Source organism: Scyliorhinus torazame, chromosome 10 (genome assembly GCF_047496885.1).
Source record: "Scyliorhinus torazame isolate Kashiwa2021f chromosome 10, sScyTor2.1, whole genome shotgun sequence".
Lineage (NCBI taxonomy): Eukaryota > Metazoa > Chordata > Chondrichthyes > Carcharhiniformes > Scyliorhinidae > Scyliorhinus > Scyliorhinus torazame.
The window spans coordinates 217,698,899-217,713,851 of NC_092716.1; the positions used below are offsets into that span (position 1 = coordinate 217,698,899).

Here is a 14,953-nt window from a genome sequence, read left to right on the forward strand (position 1 = left end):
AAGGCAAATTTCACCCTCTCCGATTTAATAAACCCCGCCCTATCATTGATCCAGGATTCCACGCTTGGGGGCCTCGCATCCGTCCACTGAAGAAGAATCCTCCGTCGGGCTACCAGGGACGCAAAGGCCAGAATACTGGCCACTTTCGCCTCCTGCACTCCCGGCTCCGCTGCCACCCTGAATATTGCGAGCCCCCAGCCCGGCTTGACCCTGGAACCTACCACCCTCGACACCGTCCTCGCTACACCCTTCCAAAAGTCCTCCAGCGCTGGGCACGCCCAGAACATGTGGGTGTGGTTTGCTGGGCTCCCTGAGCACCTAACACACCTGTCCTCGCACCCAAAGAACTGGCTTATCCTTGCCCCGGTCATGTGAGCCCTATGCAGCACCTTAAATTGTATGAGGCTGAGCCTCTCGCAAGAGGAGGAAGAGTTCACCCGCCCCAGGGCATCTGCCCACGTCCCCTCATCAATTTCCTCACCCAACTCCTCCTCCCACTTACCCTTCCGCTCCTCCACCGAGGCCTCCTCCTCCTCCTGCATCACCTGATACGTTGCCGAGATCCTTCCCTCTCCAACCCACACCCCCGACAGCAGCCTGTCCTGGACCCCACGTGGCGGCAACAGTGGGAACTCCACCACCTGCCGCCGAACAAATGCCCTGACCTGTATATATCTGAAGGTGTTCCCCGGGGGGAGCCCGAACTTCTCCTCCAGCTCACCCAGGCTCGCGAACGTCCCGTCCACAAACAGGTCCCCCATCCTTCTAATACCTGCCCTGTGCCAGCTCATGAACCCTCCGTCCATCCTCCCCGGGAGAAACCGGTGGTTCCCCCGAATCGGGGACAACGCCGAGACTCCCACCTCCCCCCTGTGATGTCTCTATTGCCCCCAGATTTTGAGGGTAGCCGCTACCACCGGGCCCGTGGTATACCTCGTTGGAAGAAGCGGCAGCGGCGCCGACACCAGCGCCTCCAGGCTCGTGCCCACACAGGACACCATCTCCAGCCTCTTCCATGCCGCCTTATCCCCCTCCATCACCCACTTATGCACCATTGCCACGTTGGCGGCCCAATAATACCCACAGAGGTTAGGCAACCCCCCCATATCCCTGCACTGCTCCAGGAACACCCTTCTCACCCTCGGGGTCTTCTGCGCCCACACAAACCCCATGACGCTCCTGTTAACCCATCTGAAGAAGGCCTCAGGGATCAGGATGGGGAGGCATTGGAGCAGGAACAAAAACCTCGGGAGCACCGTCATTTTGACTGACTGCACCCTACCCGCCAGGGAGAGTGGCAGCAAGTCCCACCTCTTAAACTCCTCCTCCATCTACTCCACCTGCCTCGTGATGTTAAGCTTATGTAGAGCCCCCCAGCTCCTAGCCACCTGGGCCCCCAAGTACCTGAAATTCCTCTCTGCCCTTTTTAGCGGGAGCTCACCAATCTCCCTCTCCTGGTCCCCTGGGTGCACTATGAACAACTCGCTCTTCCCCATATTAAGCTTGTACCCGGAGAAATCTCCAAACTCCCTAAGGATCCTCATCACCTCTGGCATTCCTCCCACCGGGTCCGCCACATATAGCAGCAAATCATCCGCATAGAGCGACACCCGATGCTCCTCCCCACCCCGCACCAGCCCCCTCCAGTTCCTCGACTCCCTCAACGTCATGGCCAGCGGTTCAATCGTCAGCGCAAAGAGCAGGGGGTACAGGGGACACCCCTGCCTGATCCCCCGGTGTAGATCAGGATCAGGGAAATCGTCGGGAGCAGAGCCCCCCCTCCGCTTGCCTCGTTGAAGGTCCTTACCAACAGCGGGCCCAGCAGGTCCGAATAATTCTTGTAAAATTCAACCGGGAACCCATCCGGCCCCGGTGCCTTCCCCACCTGCATGTTCCCTACCCCTTTGACCAACTCCTCCAACCCAACCGGCGCCCCCAACCCCGCCACCTGCCCCTCCTCCACCCTCGGAAACCTCAGCCAGTCCAAGAAGCGACCCATCCCTCCCTCCTCCAGTGGGGGCTCAGACTGGTACAGTTCCTCGTAAAAGTCCCTGAAGACCCCATTGATATCCACCGCACTTCGCACCGTGCTCCCTCCTCCATACCTAACTCCCCCGATCTCCCCAGCTGCCTCCCAGACCACCCCTACTTGCACCTCCCCATTGTCATTAGCCTCCAGGTACCTCTCTATACATTCCCGGACCTGCTCGCTCACCTCCTCGTCCGCCAGCAACCCCACCTCCAGGCGCCACAGCGGGCGCTGGTCCCTCTCCTCCCCCAACTCAAGGTCCACCCATTGCGGAGCTTGATCAGAAATGGCTATCGCTGAGTACTCCGTATCCTCCACCCTCGGAATCAGCGCCCTGCTCATGACAAAAAAGTCAATCTGGGAGTAGGCCTTTTGGACATGGGAGAAGAATGAAAATTCCCTGGCCCCCGGCCTCGCAAACCTCCATGGGTCCACCCCTCCCATCTGGTCCATGAACCCCCTCAGCACCTTGGCTGCCGCAGGCCTTCTGCCCGTCCTAGACCGAGAGCGATCCAGTGCCGGGTCCAGCACCGTGTTGAAATCTCCCCCCATTATCAGGCGCCCTGTCTCCAGGTCCGGAATCCGGCCCAGCATACGCCGCATGAACCCCGCATCGTCCCAATTCGGGGCTTATACATTGACCAACACCACCCGCTCCCCCTGCAGCTTGCCACTTACCATCACATATCTACCGCCATTGTCTGCCACAATGCTCGACGCCTCAAACGACACTCTCTTCCCCACCAAGATCGCCACCCCCCTCCCCCGATTTTTTGCATCCAAACCCGAATGAAACACCTGCCCTACCCACCCCTTTCTCAACCTTACCTGATCCGCCACCCTCAGGTGCGTCTCCTGGAGCATGGCCACATCCGCCGTCAGCCCCTTCAGGAGAACATACATCTTTAGTAAGTGTTTTCTCAATGTCTTGAAGTTCTTTAGCCTGAAAAGTTAGGATCAAGTTGTAAGCCTATGTGAAGAGCTTTGACTTTTTGGGAGGGAGGTCACGGGTATATCTGTTGAAGAGGGTCAATGCGGGACTGATCCCTGTAAGAGCTCATTGTTGGTTATGCATAGGCAATCGATTTGATTTCCAAGGTGTGCACAGAACTATTGGTTGCTGATCATGGAGTTGATTAGTTAAGGATTTCCACAGATCAGATGATTTTGTCAACAATAGTGGGTTATGTTTTCAGGCCTTTTTGGAAAACGGCCAAAATAAGTGGTCAGTGTCAGGACCTGCTTGAAGCAGTTGTAGCCTGTGTGAAAATCTGCCTGTTGAGGGGACTCAGTCTGTTTACTGGGAGGCATTCCAGACCGTGTACATCATTGAAAGCAGGGCAATGGGGTGGTAGCTACATGGGCCATCAAGTGGTTTTTCTGGCTTGGCAATGGATACTACCTTGGATTGGCGGCATATGTTTAGAATGGTGCCTATGCCGCGGATGTTGGTGAAAAGCTTTGCCTAACCACTTCCTTTCCTGTGAGCTGACGCTCTTCACGAATTCTGGGTAAATCCCAGGGCCTTTTGCTGGTTTGCCTGACTTTGTTGCTGTCAAGGCATTGTCTATTTCATCTTGTGTGTAAAGGCTTGAGAGAAGTCTGTCTGCTCTGAGGCACGCTTTTTTTACCGTCTGCTTATCTTTCCTGCTGGCCGATATCTTTGAGTTTATCAAGAGCAATGAAACAACAGCACCAGCATTGATAATGGGCTGCTTAGCTGCTCCCAGGTGGTGCTAGAGTTTCCATACCTTTCGACTTGAGTGTATGAAGATAATATTCTCTGTTGTTTCCTGCCATCTTTTGAGGCATGCTTCATCAAGGGACGCTTGGAGTGCTGTTACTATATTAGCTTTTCATTTTCCCTGTACGCTTCCAGAATTTGTTCACTTTCAAGGTCCAGCAGGGGCTAAAAAATGTTCTGAAGCCCTGGGGAACAAAATTGGTGGCTGCCATTTCGAGAAGTGAAGAAATATGGTTGTACTTTTCGGGAAGGGGTGGAATCCAATTAATGCGCATTTCTTTTTTCAAATTTAAAAAAAATATATATATTTTTATTAAAGTTTTCGAACACAATTTTTCCCCCTTACAAATCAACAAAAATGGTAACATGATAACTGATAGATAACATTGTTAAAATAAAATAGTGAACAAACAAAATAACACGAAATAGTTCTCCCCCCCGCCCCCTCACCCCATCTAGAACACAAACAATTTACCCCCCTCGCCCCCCCATTCCCCTCCTCCCCCCCCCCTCTGGGCTGCTGCTGCTGGCTATCTATTTTCCCCCTAACGTTCCGCTAGATAGTCGAGGAACGGTTGCCACCGCCTGGTGAACCCTTGAGCCGATCCCCTCAGCGCATATTCATCCACTCCAGTTTTATGAACCCCGCCGTATCGTTTATCCAGGCCGCCACGCCGGGGGGTTTTGCTTCCTTCCACATGAGTAAAATCCTACGCCGGGCTACTAGGGACGCAAAGGCCACAATATCGGCCTCTTTCGCCTCCTGCACTCCCGGCTCATCCGCTACCCCAAATATAGCTAACCCCCGGCTTGGCTTGACCCGGACCTTCACCACCTTCGAGATCACTCCCGCCACTCCCCTCCAATACCCCTCCAGTGCCAGACATGACCAAAACATATGTGTGTGGTTCGCCGGGCTTCCCCTGCACCTCCCGCATTTGTCCTCCACTCCGAAGACCCTGCTCAACCTCGCTCCCGTTATGTGTGCTCTATGTAGCACCTTAAATTGGACCAGGCTAAGCCTGGCACACGAGGAAGAGGAATTTACCCTACTTCAGCCCACAAACCCTCCTCAATCTCCTCCCCGAGCTCTTCTTCCCATTTTCCCTTCAGTTCTTCTACCAGCTCCTCCCCCTCTTATCTCATCCGGTATATTTTGGACACTTTGCCCTCCCCGACCCACACCCCCAAAAGCACCCTGTCCTGGATCCCTTGTGTCGGGAGCAGCGGAAATTCCCTCACCTGTTGTCTCGTGAACGCTCTCACCTGCATATACCTAAAGATATTCCCCGGGGGCAGCTCATACTTTTCCTCTAGCGCTCCCAAGCTCGCAAACGTCCCATCTATAAATAAGTCTCCCACTCTCCTAATTTCTGCCTGGTGCCAGCTCTAGAACCCTCCGTCCAACCTCCCTGGGGCAAACCTATGGTTGTTCCTGATCGGGGACCACACCGAGGCTCCCAACACACCCCTCTGTCGCCTCCATTGCCCCCAGATACTTAATGTTGCCGCCACCACTGGGTTCGTGGTAAACTTTTTCGGGGAGAGCGGGAGTGGTTCCGTCACCAGCGCTTTTAAGCTTGTTCCTTTGCAGGACGCCATCTCCAGCCTTTTTCACGCCGCCCCCTCTCCCTCTATCATCCACTTACGGATCATCGCCACGTTGGCGGCCCAGTAGTAGTCGCCCAAATTCGGCAACACCAGTCCCCCTCTGTCCCTGCTACGTTGCAGGAACCCCCTCCTTACCCTCGGGGCCTTCCCTGCCCACACGAAGCTCATGATGCTCCTATCTATTTTTTTTTGAAAAAGGCCTTAGTGATCAATGTAGGGAGACATTGAAACACAAATCGGAACCTCGGGAGGACCATCATCTTAATCGCCTGCACTCTGCCCGCCAGTGACAGCGGCTGCATATCCCACCTTTTGAAATCCTCTTCCATTTTCTCCACCAGCCGAGTCAGATTGAGTCTGTGTAAGGTTCCCCAGCTCCTGGCTATCTGAATCCCCAGGTATTGGAAGTTTCTTTCCACTCTCCTTAACGGCAGGCCATCTATCCCTCTACTCTGGTCCCCAGGGTGTATCACGAAAAGCTCACTCTTCCCCATGTTAAGCCTATATACCGAGAAATCTCCAAACTCCCTCAATATCTGCATAACCTCTATCGTCCCCCCCACTGGATCCGCCACATATAGCAGTAGGTCATCTGCGTAGAGTGACACTCGGTGTTCCTCTCCCCCTCTAACCACCCCTCTCCATTTCCTGGCGTCTCAGCGCTATGGCCAGTGGTTCAATTGCCAGTGCGAACAGTAATGGGGAGAGCGGGCATCCCTGTCTTGTTCCCCTATGTAGTCGTAAATACTCCGACCTTTGCCGATTTGTGACTACACTTGCCATTGGGGCCCCATAGAGGAGTTTAACCCAGCTGACAAACCCCTCCCCGAACCCGAACCTCCCCAGCACCTCCCATAGATACTCCCACTCTACCCTAGCAAATGCCTTCTCTGCATCCATTGCCGCCACTATATCTGCCTCCCCCTCTGCTGGGGGCATCATTATCACCCCCAATAGCCGTCGCACGTTAACATTCAATTGTCTCCCCTTTACGAACCCTGTCTGATCTTCGTGCACCACCCCCGGGACACAATCCTCTATCCTCATTGTCAGCACTTTTGCCAGCAACTTGGTGTCCACATTTAGGAGTGAGATAGGCCTATAAGACCCGCATTGCAGCAAGTCTTTATCTCGCTTCAGGACTAGTGATATCGTCGCCTCCGACATTGTCGGGGGTAGGGTCCCCCCTTCACTGGCCTCGTTAAATGTTCTTACCAGCAGCTGGGCCAACAAGTCCACATATTTCCTATAAAATTCCACCGGGAACCCGTCAGGTCCCGGGGCCTTCCCTGCCTGCATGTTCCCCAGCCCTTTGGTCACCTCGTTCACCCCAATTGGCGCCCCCAGGCCTGCCACCTCCTGCTCCTCCACCCTCGGGAACCTTAGTTGGTCCAGAAACTGCTGCATCCCCTCTTTTCCCTCCGGGGGTTGGGATCTATATAACCTCTCGTAAAAGGTCTTGAACACCTCATTTACCTTCCCTGCTCTCCGCACTGTGGTTCCAGTTTCATCCCTAACTCCCCCTATTTCCCTCGCCGCTGTCCTCTTTCGAAGCTGGTGGGCCAACAGGCGACTCGCCTTTCCCCCATATTCATATCTCATCCCATGTGCTTTCCTCCACTGTGCCTCTGCCCTCCCTGTAGTCTGCAGGTCGAACTCCGTCTGGAGTCGTCGCCTCTCCCTGTATAGTCCTTCGTCCGGGGCCTCCGCATATTTTTTATCCACACTCAAAATCTCCCCCAGTAATCTTTCCCTTTCTTTGGCCTCTGTTTTCCCCTTGTGCGCCCTGATGGAGATCAACTCCTCCCTGACCACCGCCTTCAGCGCTTCCCATACTACCCCCACTCGGACCTCCCCATCATCGTTGGCCTCCAGGTACCTTTCGATACATCCCCGCACTCTTCCGCAGACTCCCTCATCCGCCAATAATCCCACATCCAGTCGCCAGAGTGGACGCTGCTCCCTCTCCTCTCCTAGTTCCAGATCCACCCAATGTGGGGCATGGTCTGAAACAGCTATGGCCGAGTACTCCGTTCCTTCCACCCTCGAAATCAGTGACCTTCCCAAAACGAAGAAATCTATCCGGGAGGATACCTTATGGACGTAGGAGAAAAAGGAGAACTCTTTGGCCAGCGGCCTAGCAAATCTCCACGGATCTACTCCCCCCATTTGGTCCATAAACCCCCTAAGCACCTTGGCCTCTGCCGGCCTTCTTCCGGTCCTGGATCTAGACCGATCTAACCCTGGGTCTAGCACGGTGTTGAAGTCCCCCCGCATTACCAGGTTTCCTACCTCCAGGTCCGGGATGCGTCCCAGCATCCGCTTCATAAATCCCGCATTATCCCAGTTCGGGGCATATACGTTGTCCATTCCCTGCAGTCTGCCACTCACCATCACATATCTGCCCCCGCTGTCCGCTACAATGTTCCTAGCCTCGAACGACACCCGTTTCCCCACCAATATGGCCACCCCTCTATTCTTTGCGTCCAGCCCTGAGTGGAAAACCTGTCCCACCCATCCTTTCCTTAACCTAACCTGGTCCGCCACCTTCAGATGCGTCTCTTGAAGCATGGCCACATCTGCCTTCAGCCCCTTTAAGTGCGCAAACACTCGGGCCCTCTTAATCGGCCCATTTAGGCCTCTCACGTTCCACGTGATCAGCCGGACTGGGGGGCTGCCCGCCCCCCTCCCCTGTCGACTAGCCATCACCCTCTATTGGCCAGTCCCACGCCCCGGTTCCGCGCACCCACCCGTCCCTCAGGCGGCGCATTCCCGCCTCGACCACCTTTTCTCTCACCAGCTCCCCTTCGATTTCCGCTGCAGCAACCCACTTGTCCCCCCCTCCCTCCCCCCGCTAGATCCCCATCTAGCATGGTTAATCCCCCCATATTGCTTCAGAAAGTCAGCTGACTTCAACTGACCCCGACTTCTCCCGCTCTCTCCTTGACCCCCCCGTGTGAGGAACTCCCATCCTCCTTGCGCCTATCTTCCCGCCATCATGTCTTTGGTGCAGGAAAAGAAAAAGACACCCCGCGCTTTCTAGTGCCATCCCGCCCCCCATGGCGCAACTCCCCCTACCGCTCCGCTCCCATTCCCCGTCCCCCGCCTGTGTCTCTTCTTCCCCCCCACCGGCGCCCACATTTCTCAGTGCCCCCCCCCCCTCCCCAATTTACACCTCTATACATCAGCATTGTCGTTTCCCCTCCAACATCAGTCCCTCAGTTCTGGTCCAGTTTCTCTTTTTGAATGAAGGTCCATGCTTCTTCCGACGTTTCAAAATAGTAATGCCTGTCCTGGTGAGTGACCCACAATCGTGCCAGCTGCAACATCCCGAACTTCACTTTCTTCTTATGCAGCACCTCCTTGGCTCTATTGAAACTCGCCCTCCTTCTCGCCACCTCCGCACTCCAGTCCTGATACACTCTTATCGCCGCATTCTCCCATCTACACTCTTATCGCCGCATTCTCCCATCTACTACTTCGTACCTTCTTGGCCCATCTCAGAACCACCTCTCTGTCATTGAAGCGGTGAAATCGCACGATCATCTCCCTAGGTGGTTCTCCAGCCTTTGGTCTCCTTGCAGGGACCCGGTGGGCCCCTTCCACTTCCAAGGGGCCCGAGGGGGCCTCAGCTCCCATTAGCGAGCGTAGCATCGTGCTTGCGTAAGCCCCGCCGTCAGCTCCTTCACTCCCTCGGGGAGACCCAGGATCCCGAGGTTCTTTCTCCGTGATCTGTTTTCCAGGACTTCAATCCTTTCGGTGCACTTCTTATTGCCTTGTGCGTCTGCATTTTGACCGCTAGGCCCAGGATCTCGTCCTGTTGTCCGTTACCTTCTGCTCCACCACACGGAGCTCTATCTCCTGGGCCTTTTGTGTCTCTTTAAGCCCCTCGATTGCCTGTAGCATCGGGGCCAGCACCTCCTTCTTAAGCAACTCCAACACAGTCTTAGAAATTCGTCCTGGTCCGGTCCCCATGTCGCCTGGGCTCCCTCCGACGCCATCTTGCTCCTTTCTTTCTTCTGCCGCTGTCCTCAAGGATTCTCCGAGATCTGGCCGCCGCCGATATTTTTCTTTTCCGCTGGGGGGGGGGGGGGACTCCCTGTTGCCTCACCCCACACCGGTTTTCGTCACAAAAGAATTTCCCGTTGGGGCTCTTAAAAGAGCCCGAAGGTCCGTTTGAGCTGGAGCCGCCGAAACGTGCGGCTTAGCTGGTCATCGCCGCAACCGGAAGTCATTAATGTGCAGTTCTAAGTATCCGTGGAGGTATCCCTTTGTTGTCCCTCTGCAGATTTTAGTGTGATTTTGGCTTTGAGTTTATGGATGGTAGTTCGATGGTGTTGCCAGTGAGGGTTGGGCAGTGTTGGGACATAGGGAAGGTGGGCAACACTTGTTCGGAGCGTATTGGTGGTAGGCCATTGCTGTCGCAGGTAGAATGGAATGTGCCAGGCTACTTTGCATCGTAGTTTTAGGTCATGCAGTCTGACAGTTGCTCTCCTGCGGGTGTTGTTGTAGAAATGGCCCTGCATATGATGTCAGCTGTTGAAGTCACCACTGTGTATGGTTGTGTGTGCTGCAGGCAGCACTATGATGTTGGACCACAGGTCATTTGGTGGCTTGTAGACACTTGTTTTAGTCAGCTTCCTTATTTTGATAGAAATTAAGTAAGGAGTCATCCAGTTTTTAATTTCTCCTCGGTCTTGATGTGTTAGGCAGGTCGGTTCGGTGTGGACTGCACTTGATGCAGCGATGCGAGAAACAGACCTCTAACACTGTAGAAGATCCAACACGGTTTTATTGAACGATAGAACTAACATACATATTTAACTGTGGGTCGACACTATCCTGAACTGACTGGAGACCTTGTAGTAGCCTGACCAGACTCACTAGCTACCACATGGTGTTTGCACTGTGCTAGCTCGTGGACTCTGACTGTCTCAGTGGCTGGGTCCAGAGAGAGCGGGAAACCGAGTGCCCTCTGGCTTTATAGTGGTAGTGTCCTGTCTGGTGATTGGCTGCACTGTGTTGTGTGCTTACTGGTCATCCTGTGTGTCAATCACTGCCTGTCTGCATCTCATTATATACATGCGTGGATATTATGACAGGTCTTTGGTGAGGATTTCCTGAATGTATGTGGCTAGGCCACACGTCTTGTTACCTCTGCTTATAATGAGTTGGCACCCAGGGAATGTGGGCATGATGGCTGGAGTGGTCTACAAGGTGGGCTCCTTGCAGGATGACTATGCCCACATTTTTTTGTGAGTAGTTCATGTTTTGACCAATATAGGCCTCCAATATTGAGCTGGTATATTGTTGGTGGTGGCGCTGTTTCCAGACTTTGTTGTGCCTGAGAGAATCCATTTTCCTGTGGATTTTTACTGCTTGGAAGGAAGCCTGCTGGCCAGGTGTTAGTTCCCTTCTTGACAGCATTAGTTTGCGGGTTTTCAGGTCGGAAAAATTACTGCAACAGGAGGGCCATGTGAAGGTTGCTGACTCAGTCCCATAGAGATGACTAAGAAAGATACATGTTGTAATGTTTAAAATTAGAAAACTGTGCTTGTAACAAAGTCAGTCGGTACACACTGATTGAGGTTTGATAAGTACATTTCCTGTTTGTTCACTTCATATATTTGTAAATTATTTGCATTAAAAAGATACAGATTAAGGGAAGGGAAAAGATAGGGGGCGCGATTGTCCGAAAGTGTTCGTGCCGTCGTGAACGCCGTCACGTTTCACGATGGCGCGAAACGGGCTTGGGGACTACCGATTCTGACCTCCACAGGGGGCCAGCATGGCGCTGGAGCGCTCCAGCCTCCCTTCCCGGCGCCAAATGGGCGCCGCGCCAACCCGCGCATGCGCGGGGGACTTCTTCAGCGCCCTGGGCCCGACGCGACATGGCGTGGGAGTTCAGGGGCCAGTCGCACAACAAAGTAGGCCCGGGGAGGGAGAGGCTGGCCCGCAGATCGGTGGGCCCCGATCGCGGGCCAGACCCCATCGGAAGCCCCCCCCCGGTGAAGGAGCGCTTTTCCCCGCCCCACAGGCCGCCCCCCGATCCTACGTGCAGAGTTCCCGCCGGCTGCGAGCAGGGGTGAACGCCGCCGGCGGGACTCTGCCGTTTCCGCTCGGCCGCTCGGCCCTTCCGGGCCAGAGAATCGGCAGCCCGGCCACGAACAGCGGCCCGTAACTGGCACCGCGCCAAACGCACCGGCGCAAATGGCGCCGATTCTCCGCACCTCGGAGAATCGCACGCCGGCGGCGTGGCGCGGTTGCGGCGGTTCTCAGGCCCGGCGCGGGGCTGGGAGAATCGCGCCCACCATTCACTACAATATAAGCTTTAAAAAGAAATTAACAAAAATACTGAAAATGTTGCAAAGAATATTTTTCAACCTGTGTCAATATTGGAAAGGCACCAGGATGATAAGCACAAGCCAAATGTTACCAGGTTTGAACAGTATTACACTCCATTCACTGTTACTGCACATTCAGAATGATTATTTATTGCTATCAGTCTTGTGACAGATAAGTACACAGTGATTTGCCCCGTCAAAAATCCACAGCCTGTTTCTGAATCATTTTGGACATTGATTGGGTGAACTCAAAATATCTCTATTTTTTAAACAAATAAGCTTTTTAATCATGAAGGAGAATTGATTTTACGTAAATCCAATAAGCCGAAACTTTGCCAAAAATTCTCATCCTCATAGTTTTGCAAAAAGGGAGGCTGGAGTTCAAAAGGAGAAGAGTTAAATCTGTGAAGGTTTAGTGTGCAGGTTCCGGTGAATGGACAGGATGTTATATTCGTTCGCCTTTGTACACAAAATGGCATCGTAGGTGCAGGTTGGTCTGTAACATTGGTTCTCAAACTGGGGTCTGCAGAGACTTCCCAGGGGATCTGCAAAACAATGTGAAATGAGAGAGGTTTGAGCAGAGGGGAGGGTACAATATTGACAGACACTGTAGTAAGAAGCAGACACTCACAATCAGTAACATCTGCAAGTACATGTCTGATTTCTTAAAAGCATTTTGAAAACACTATTTACAGGCAGTACTTTCACATTATGATTATATAGTATTATAATTTAGATGGAAAGTCCGTGATTGCTATACAGTTTGAAAGAGGGGTTCTTCAACTCAAAAAGTTGGAGAACAATTGATAAGATCAGGGTTTCCTTATAATGTAACGTTTGGATTATAAGCTTAAAATTAGTGTTTTTTTAAAAGAGTAGGACTAGCTTCATAGGTATATGTTAGTTCATTGGAGTACTTCATGGATAGGAGTTTATTGGAGTATGGTTAGTACTATCAGTTGAGGTTGGTTTAAAAGTTTTGGATTAGCTCCATAGAGGAGATTAAAAGATTTGCCTTTTAAAAGACTTAAAAATAACATATGATGCACAAGATGCTGACCTGCGGCAAAAGAAACACAACTCAGTTGCTGGAAGACTTGGCACCCAGTGTGCCATTTAGATTGATTTCCTTCTATCAGTCTTGAGTTGGACTTCTAGTTTAACCACCATTAGAAGATGAGAGGATAAAGGGAAAGGCTTATCAACTAACTTTGCATTACCTGCATTCTAATCTCACTCTTGCCTAATTCATTTAACACATCCCAGACAAAACCTACAGCCCAGTTTGTTCTTGTAGTTCTGACCACCTCTGCATTCCCGAGCATCTCTGTAGCCCAGATCATTTCCACTTCACATATAAAGAAGAATGCGTGAAGCGAAGGGCCTATGTTGAAGGGAGAAGGTGAAGAGAAAAACCTGAAAGGGTCAGGGATGTGAAAAATTCAGGAAAGAATTTGCTTTTCGACAAAATATAATGTAGAAATGTATAATGCGAGAGTTATAGCTATATGAATTTAAGTGTGTCTATAACCTGACAGGTAAGAACTGAAGGCAGTCATGGGGAGAAGGATTTAAGAGAAAGCAAAAAAAAAAAAATCTATGAACTCAAGTTATTTTGATTTGAAACCGAAATATTTGCCTATTGCTTCATCTCTTGCTGGCATTGGGGGGTGCGGAGTGGTGGGAGAGGGAGTGGGGGTGGGGGAGGGTGGCTTGTGGGAGTTGAGGCTGAGATGAGTGAAAGCTGCCAGGTTGCAGGCACCACAGTATGGAATGAATTCAGCAGCCGAATTTACTGAAAAGTCAAAAATCTGTGCTGTATTAGTGGAACGCGCAGAAGCTGTGTTAATTGCTAGCTTGTATTCCATATGGTTCTATTTTAACAGAGCACATTCGGTGCAGATGGTCGGAAAGTGAGTTGGACAGCTTCTAAACTGCCTCTGACTGATTCATACTGTGAATTTACTAAACTTTAATGTTTAACTGTTCTGTTTGTTACATTCTTTTATGTGCAGTTCTTTTTCGCCCTGAAGTAGGGGCACAGTGCTCTCCAGTTAGCCTCTTTTGTTTAAAGTTGAACTCCGTGAAAAGCAAATATTATGATATATGTGATCATCCTTCTCCTACTCTCCTATTTTATTTCTCTCTCTCGTTCACCACCTCCCCACCCCCCACAAACACAGACACAAAATTCAAAATCACACCCTTAATCTGAAAGAAAAGGAAAGAGGGGACCTGGCTCTTTAAACAGCATTTCAAAGTCATCTTTGTCTTCATAGGGCTTCTGTGAGCTTGTTTCGTTGTGGTAATGAAGCCTAGCCAGGAGCGCTCAAAGGAACTGAAGAGCAGCGCATAAACAGTTCAGGCTGGTATTGTTCACGCTCCAATACCTTCACCTCTTCATTTGTGCAGCACTAAACAGAGTCCATCCTGAACCGCTGGAATATTTAGAAACAAAATCCTGGGCCTATACAAAGCCAAAACACATTGCACAGTTTTGCTGCGGCTATCAATGTGATTGATCCCGCAGGTAATACGCCTTGCCACAGTTTAGACCACAGTAGGAGAGAATGGCGTTTGCAGAGAATTAGAGAATTGTTGCCAGCTAGTCAGGTCAATTTGTCTTAAGGAGAGTCACCACTCGACTACCAGCAATATTAGCTATTCTGTTCGCTCTGTGACAGGCAGACCACTTTCCCTCCAGCTTTAGCACCTCCTCTCTCGAAGGCAGGAATTTATGGCGGGGGATGGTTTCACAGGTGCTGGTTGTTCTCCAATCCCTCGCCGCCCCCCCCCCCCCCCAGTGTCCGCTCTTCTGAATTGTGACAGTGAGGGGGGTCATTTTCTCTGTTGCCACCCAATCACCCATCTGTTGTAGAATCAACCCAGTATATTACCAGCAGATTGCACAGTTAAAGATAACCCCTGTGAGTGTCACTCAATCATTCCATTGGAAGTCACTACACCCGAGTATGATCCTGTCCTCACCAAAATCCAACATGTGTGCTCTTTCCAGCTTGGGTATTGGATGCCTGGCTAATGGCAATTTACCGTTCTCAAGCACAAAGCCAATTATTGTCTTCTTTGTGAGCCACTAATTTAAAACTGATCAGTGAGCTGACTTTGGGATCTTCGTTGGCTCTGTATGTCCGTTCACTGAAGTCTGGGAGATCATTGATCAATATTTGATTGCCGGATTGATGGCGTTCATCGTGATTTCTCACT

General features: G+C 51.8%; 1 protein-coding gene and 1 long non-coding RNA gene across 12 annotated transcripts in view; one reads left to right on the forward strand and one right to left on the reverse strand.

Moving 5' to 3' along the window:
• Window positions 1-14,953, forward strand: part of sox6 (SRY-box transcription factor 6) — an 832,058-nt gene that overhangs the window by 208,473 nt on the left and 608,632 nt on the right. The window lies entirely within an intron of this gene.
• LOC140384581 (uncharacterized) overlaps window positions 11,867-14,953 on the reverse strand; it is a 97,263-nt gene continuing 94,176 nt past the window's right edge. The window contains exon 3 of the long non-coding RNA XR_011933092.1: window positions 11,867-12,273. This is a non-coding gene — a long non-coding RNA (uncharacterized lncRNA). The remainder of the gene's footprint in view (window positions 12,274-14,953) is intronic.